Source organism: Hordeum vulgare, chromosome 1H (genome assembly GCF_904849725.1).
Source record: "Hordeum vulgare subsp. vulgare chromosome 1H, MorexV3_pseudomolecules_assembly, whole genome shotgun sequence".
NCBI classification, from domain to species: Eukaryota; Viridiplantae; Streptophyta; class Magnoliopsida; order Poales; family Poaceae; genus Hordeum; species Hordeum vulgare.
The window spans coordinates 67,613,462-67,620,146 of record NC_058518.1 but is presented as its reverse complement, the minus strand read 5'-3'; positions in this window follow the sequence as shown (position 1 = coordinate 67,620,146).

Below are 6,685 nucleotides of genomic sequence, written 5' to 3'. Positions count from 1 at the left end.
ATCATGCACAACCCCGGTATTGGCCAAGTAATTGTTTTCACACTCTTACTTTCTCAAACTTTTTATAACTATCACGCAATACATGAGCGTGAGCCATGGATATAGCACTATAGGTGAAATAGAGTGTGGTGGTGGTTGTGAGACAAAAAGGAGGAGATGGTCACATTGACTCGGCGTATCAAAGGGCTATGGAGATGCCCATTAATAGATATCAATGTGAATGAGTAGGGATTGCCATACAAGGGATGCACTAGAGCTATATGTATGTGAAAGCTCAAAAGGAGAACTAGTGGGTGTGCATCCAACTTGCTTGCTCACGAAGACCTAGGGCAATTTTGAGGAAGCCCATCATTGGAATATACAGCCAAGTTATATAATAAAGATTCCCACTAGCATATGGTAGTGACAAAGCAAGAAGCTCTCAATCATGAAGAACATGGTGCTATAAAAAGATAGTAGCATTGTCCCTTCTCTCTTTTTCTCTTTTTTTTATTTGGGCTCTTTGGCCTCTTTTTTTATTATTTTGGGCTCTTTGGCCTCCTTTTTTTTATTTCCTCGCATGGGACAATGCTCTAATAATGATGATCATCACACTTTTATTTACTCGCAGCTCAAAGCTCAAAATGATGATGACTCTATAGAAAATGCCTCCGGCAGTGTACCGGGATGTGCAACGATCTAGCTTGGCGTATGACGTTGAAACATCTCGCTAGCTATCTTACGATCATGCAATGGCAATATGAGAGTGACGACACAAGTCATGAGACGGAACGGTGGGAGTTGCATGGCAATGTTGAAAGTGCATGCTATGCCCCTAGTTGTCTTTTGGTGTTAATGACAACACATACATAGGAAACTAATTCTATTTGTTGAGTATATCTCAGGACGGCAAGTACTTTAGTAGATTAAGATTTATGTGCCAAAGGTTACCTGGAAAGATTGATGATTTATATTTTGAGAAGGCTCAGGATTAAGAAGAGATGCTGTAGAATAGTCTTTTGAGTTTACTGATGTTGAGTATAGGGATCCCGCACTATTAAGAGGGGATCACAGGCTTTGCGATAAACTTGCTCATACCACATCTCTACAACCATATCAAACACCACATATTGTCCACTGTCTACAATTCAATATATGTCCAATTACCTCGGACATCCGGCTCCCTCCGGACGTCCGAGGGCCGGACGTCCGGCTGGCTTCGGAAATCCGCAGCCGGACACCAGTAGTTTGTAATGCCTATATCTCGGAAATCCGGCTTCCTCCGGACGTCCGAGCGCCGGACGTCCGGCCAAGCTCCGGAAATCCGTATGTCAACACCAGTAGTTTGTGTGCACTATATCTCGGAAATCCGGCCCCCTCTGGACGTCCGAGCGCCGGATGTCCGACACACATCGGAAATCCGAAAGCCACCACCAGTAGAAATTGTGATGTATAACACGGACTTCCGGGCCACTCCGGACGTCCGTAGGCTGATGAATTCAAATATGTTCAGGCACATCTACAGGCCTCAGACGATCGTCCCCTGTCGGACGTCCGGCCGCTGATGAATTCAGAAGAGTTCCAGGCATGCCTACAGGTCTCGGACGTCCGACCCCTTGCGGACGCCCGGACTTTCGACAAGTGTCGGACGTCCGGACCCTGTGTGACTTATTGCACCTCCAACGGCTGGATTTCACTCCACACTATAAATACTCTTCTCCCACCTCGTGAAAAGGTGTTCAACACAGCTAAGATACATCCAAGAACACCTTTCCTCTCACTCACTCTTGTCTACACTAAATCCTAGATCCCAAGAGCATTTGTGAGTCCTTTAGAGTGTTGTTCCAATCAAAAGATAGATCGTCTCCCTCTCCTCCTCCCCACCAAATTGATTTGTGATTTGAGCAAATTTTGAGCAATCCCCGTGATCTTGTTACTCTTGGAGGTTGGAGACTCCTAGGCGGTAGGAGTCTTCGGAGAGGAATCAAACCATTGTAATATCCCCTGGAAAGTTTGTGAAGGTTTGGAAGCCACCTCAAGGCTTACCACTAGTGGTTGAGAAATGCCTTCGTGGAGTTATCTCAAAGGGAGAATAGGGTGAGCCTTCGTGGCGTTGGTGTGCCTTCGTGGTAACATCCGCCCCTCTAACGGTGACGTAGCTTCCCTCCAAGGAAGTGAACATCGGGATACATCCTTGTCTCTCTCGGAGTTTCGGTTATTCCTAACCCTAACTCTCTACTTGTGTTAATCCTTATTACATACTTGTATTTGCTTATTGTTTACTGCTTGCCTTGCTTCACTCCTAATAGCTTACTCTTTGTCATAGCAATTATTAGGCTTACACTTATATTCCGCACTTTAGCCTAAAATTGCTAAGTAATTGTTAAAATTTGGATTTGTACCTATTCACCCCCCCTCTAGGTCCATCTCGATCCTTTTCAATTGGTATCAGAGCCTCGTGCTCTATTTGTGTGGCTTAACCGCCCTAGAGCAAGATGGACGTGGATCCAGCTGCAGTAGCTCCAGTGCAGAGGGACGTGACTTCTGCGGAAGTCAAGTCTTTCACCTCTGAGGACGTGGAACGGGCCCTTGCCAAGCAAAAAGAGGAGAATGATGCTTCTCTTGAGTCCATAATTCAAATGAGATACCAGCACTAACCACGGGGACAACCACGTCCCCGAGGGCCTCAGGGCCCCACGTGCACGGTACTTCATTTGGCCAACCTCCTCCGGAGAGGAACCAAACCAGTGTTCCATGGCTTTATGCTAAGTCTCAAATTGAGAAACCTAAGTACAATCCTGGAGGAAAACCTCCCTTGCTTGATGACAATTCCGATTTTGCTTTGTGGAGAGTTGGTATGCAGGATCATCTTAGGTACGCCAATGATGAGATGCTGGACATGCTCGAGCATGGGTACAATCCTGTTGATCCAAGATGCCTCACGCCCAGAGAAACTTATGACAAGCATCTCAATGACACTGCGATCATGTGCATAAGAAAGGGGATGAATGACAAGCAATGAAGACCTTACATTCACTTCACAAGTGCCAATGAATTGTGGGACGGCATCATAAGGACCAAGACCGGTACCTCCACTCTTCGGCTTGCTCAATATGAAATTGCCAAGGGGCAATTACAGAATTTCTGTATGGAAAAGGGTGAATCTCCCAAGCAACTACTAGAATGGCTCATGACTCTCGCCGCAGACATTGAGTCATGTGACTGTGACAAGACGCAAGATGGTTTCAATCTGACCAAGAGATTTCTTGTGGACAAGTTACTTCACGCTCTTGCTCCATATCACCATCAAATGGTATGGGACATGAGGCAGCATCATGCTTTTAAAGAAATGACTCCAGATGACATCATATCCACTTTCCAATTATTTGAAGAGTCAAAGGCTAATGCAACAAAGCACCTAGCCATGCATGGCACTTCAACATCAAAGATCAATCTTGCTTTGAAAGCCAAGCATGAGTATGACGAAGAAGAAAGTGAGGAAGAAGAAGGTGATGATGACTGTCAAGATGGTGATGATGTTGACTCTGATGAAAGCCCATCGTTTGAGGACATTGCTCTCTTTGTGAAGAAGTTAAGTGCAGGGAAGTTCAAGGGAAGATTTCCAAAGAAGAAGGTAAGAAAATGCTATAACTGTGAGGAAACCAACCACTTCTCCAACGACTGCCCTTATGAGAAGAGAGAAGACAAACCAAGGTTTCCAAAGACCTTTGTAAAGAAGAAGTTACCAAACCCTATGAACTCCAAGTCCAAGAGGACAGATGGAAGAGCAATGGTTGCACAAGAAGAATCAGATCCAGAAGATGTTGGTGGAGTTGCCGGAGTAGCTCAGGATACACAGAGTACCTTGAGGCTAGTCAACAAAAGTGGTGATGTTGTTCACTACAACTATATGAAGGACTACAAGGGCAACACTCACAAGTGTTTGATGGCAAAGACTTCCATGGGAGATGGGGAAGACCAAAGCTCCCATGATAAGGTTAAGGTAACCCCACGGTTAAACTCTTTCAGTCTAGTTTCTACCCCTTCTGATGAGTATCTTGATGCGGAAGATCATTATGAGGATAATGATTTAGATCATCCCATGTTTGCTAAAATGAACAAATTTATGTGCTCTCTCAAAGGAAAGAAGCTCACTATGTTTCGCATACTTATGGAAATGGTGAGTAAGCACACCAATACCATCAAGGAACTCGAAACCCTCGTCACTCAGGAGAAGGAGAGAAATGAACTCCTTGAGCAGAAAGTCCTTTATGAGGAAGCACAAAATGATGCATTATGTTCAAAAGTAGGTGAAAACCTTGATAAACATGCTAATGATCTTGCCTCCTTGAAAAAGGCTGAAAATGTGTGCAGAGAATTACTAAATGATAAAGACCGACTTGTGAACTCTCATGCTTCTCTTTCTAAGGACCGTGAGCATCTATCCTTGTCTCTCAAAGACAAGGAAGATAAACTAACTGTTCTTACAAAGAGCTTTGAGGCACTTAAGGTCACTTATCTTGACACTCTAGCTAAGGCCTACTCCTCACCTATTATCAATGTTGATACCTGCACTACTAACCCTAGTAGTGAACTGACATCTATCCTTGAGGAAAACTGTTCATTAAGGGCACAGCTAGACAGAGGTCTCATGACATGTGCACAAGGACAAAAGACTCTCAATGAGATCTTAAGTCGACACAATGGAGGTGTCGCAAAGGAAGGGCTTGGGTTCAACCCAAGTACTGCCAAGAAAAGTGCATCTCCTCTGAAGTGTACCACTCCTCTTAAGGAAATATTTGTACTAGAGGGACACATGGAGAAAGGTAAGGTTGTGAGTGGATCGGCCACTAGGGGTCCGTCTACTCACAACAAGACAACCGAATTCATGCCGCCATCCTATTTCCTACGCAAATCAAAGGAAGGAGAGGTCTATGCTAAATTCGTTGGTCCCTGTAATGCATTTCGATTCTATGCTATTTGGGTCCCTAAGACTCTTGTAACTAATGTGAAAGGCCCCATGACAAAATGGGTACCTCAAACCAAGTCTTAATTCTTTACAGGCTATTTTCTCCGGTGGAGCAAAATGGGTGATCGACAGTGGATGCACCAATCATATGACCGGAGATAGTAACTTGCTCTATGACTTCATGCAAGCCATTCGACCATACATGAGCATTGTATTTGGTGGAGGGTCGAAAGGGCAGGTAATTGGGTTGGGCAAGGTGGCAATCACTAATGACATGTCTATTGCAAATGTCATGCTTGTCCAATCTCTTCAATATCATTTACTTTCAGTTCGCCAATTGGCTTCCGTCGGTTATGACACACTATTTGGACTAACGGATGTGAAAGTCTTTAAGAGAGACACTCTTGAAGTGGCTTTTGTTGGAGAGTTGGATGGCAACCTTTACACGGTTGATTTCTCGAAAGAGAGCACTTTCCATACAACTTGTCTAATGGCCAAGGCCGACATGGGATGGCTGTGGCATCGCCGGCTCGCCCATGTTGGCATGAAAAATCTTCAAAATCTCTTAAACGGTAATCACATTCTTGGACTAACAAATGTATCTTTTAAGAAAGATCGTGTGTGCAGTGCATGCATAGCTGGGAAGCAACATCAATCAAGACATCCACCCAAGAACGTTGTATCCACTTCGAGGCCGTTAGAGCTCCTTCATGTGGATCTATTTGGGCCTCCTTCATGGGCAAGTCTTGGAGGGAAAAAGTATGGCCTAGTCATTGTTGATGATTACTCAAGATATACATGGGTGTTATTTCTCAAGTCCAAGGACGAGACAAAGGTCACTTTCATTGATTTTGCCAAACAAGCCCAGCGGAAGTTTGACAAGGACATTAAAGCAGTAAGAAGTGATAATGGCTCTGAGTTCAAGAACTACACCCTAGAAGATTTTCTGAGTGATGAGGGGATTGAACATCAGTACTCCGCACCTTACACTCCCCAACAAAATGGTGTGGCAGAAAGAAAGAACCGGACACTTGTGGAAATGGCGAGGTCCATGTTAGATGAATACAAGTCGCCACATAGCTTTTGGGCTGAGGCCGTCAACACAGCATGTCATGCATCAAACCGGCTCTTCCTCCGATCAATACTGGAGAAAACTCCATATGAGATCCTAACTGGGAACAAGCCCAATGTTAAGTACTTTCGTGTGTTTGGATGCAAATGCTTCATCCTCAACAAACGGGAACGGTTAGGAAAGTTTCAATCCAAAACAACTGAAGGGATTTTTGTTGGCTATGGGTCAAACTCTCACGCCTACAGAGTCTACAACAAATCCACTGGATGTGTTATAGAAACCTGTGACGTGACGTTTGATGAATTTAACCGCTCCCATGGGGAGCAAGTTGATCTAAATGCTGCAGGTGAAGAAGACTCCCCACAAGATATCTTAAACATGGGTGTAGGTGCACTTCTGCCTATGGAACAAAGACCCCATGATGATGATGAAGATGATGAGAACATCTCGCATCCTCAAGACAGTTCACTACCCGTACCTCCACAAGATATTAGCACACCCATCATGCCAGTTGTTGAGGATCAAGTGGGAGATGACACTCAAGAACAAGTTGATCTTCAAGAGGTAGACCAAAGTATGGGTATGCTTGATGATGAACCTCAACAGGTGCAACGCGAAGAGGAATATCTTCCTCCGCACATAAATGACCCATATGTTGAGGACAT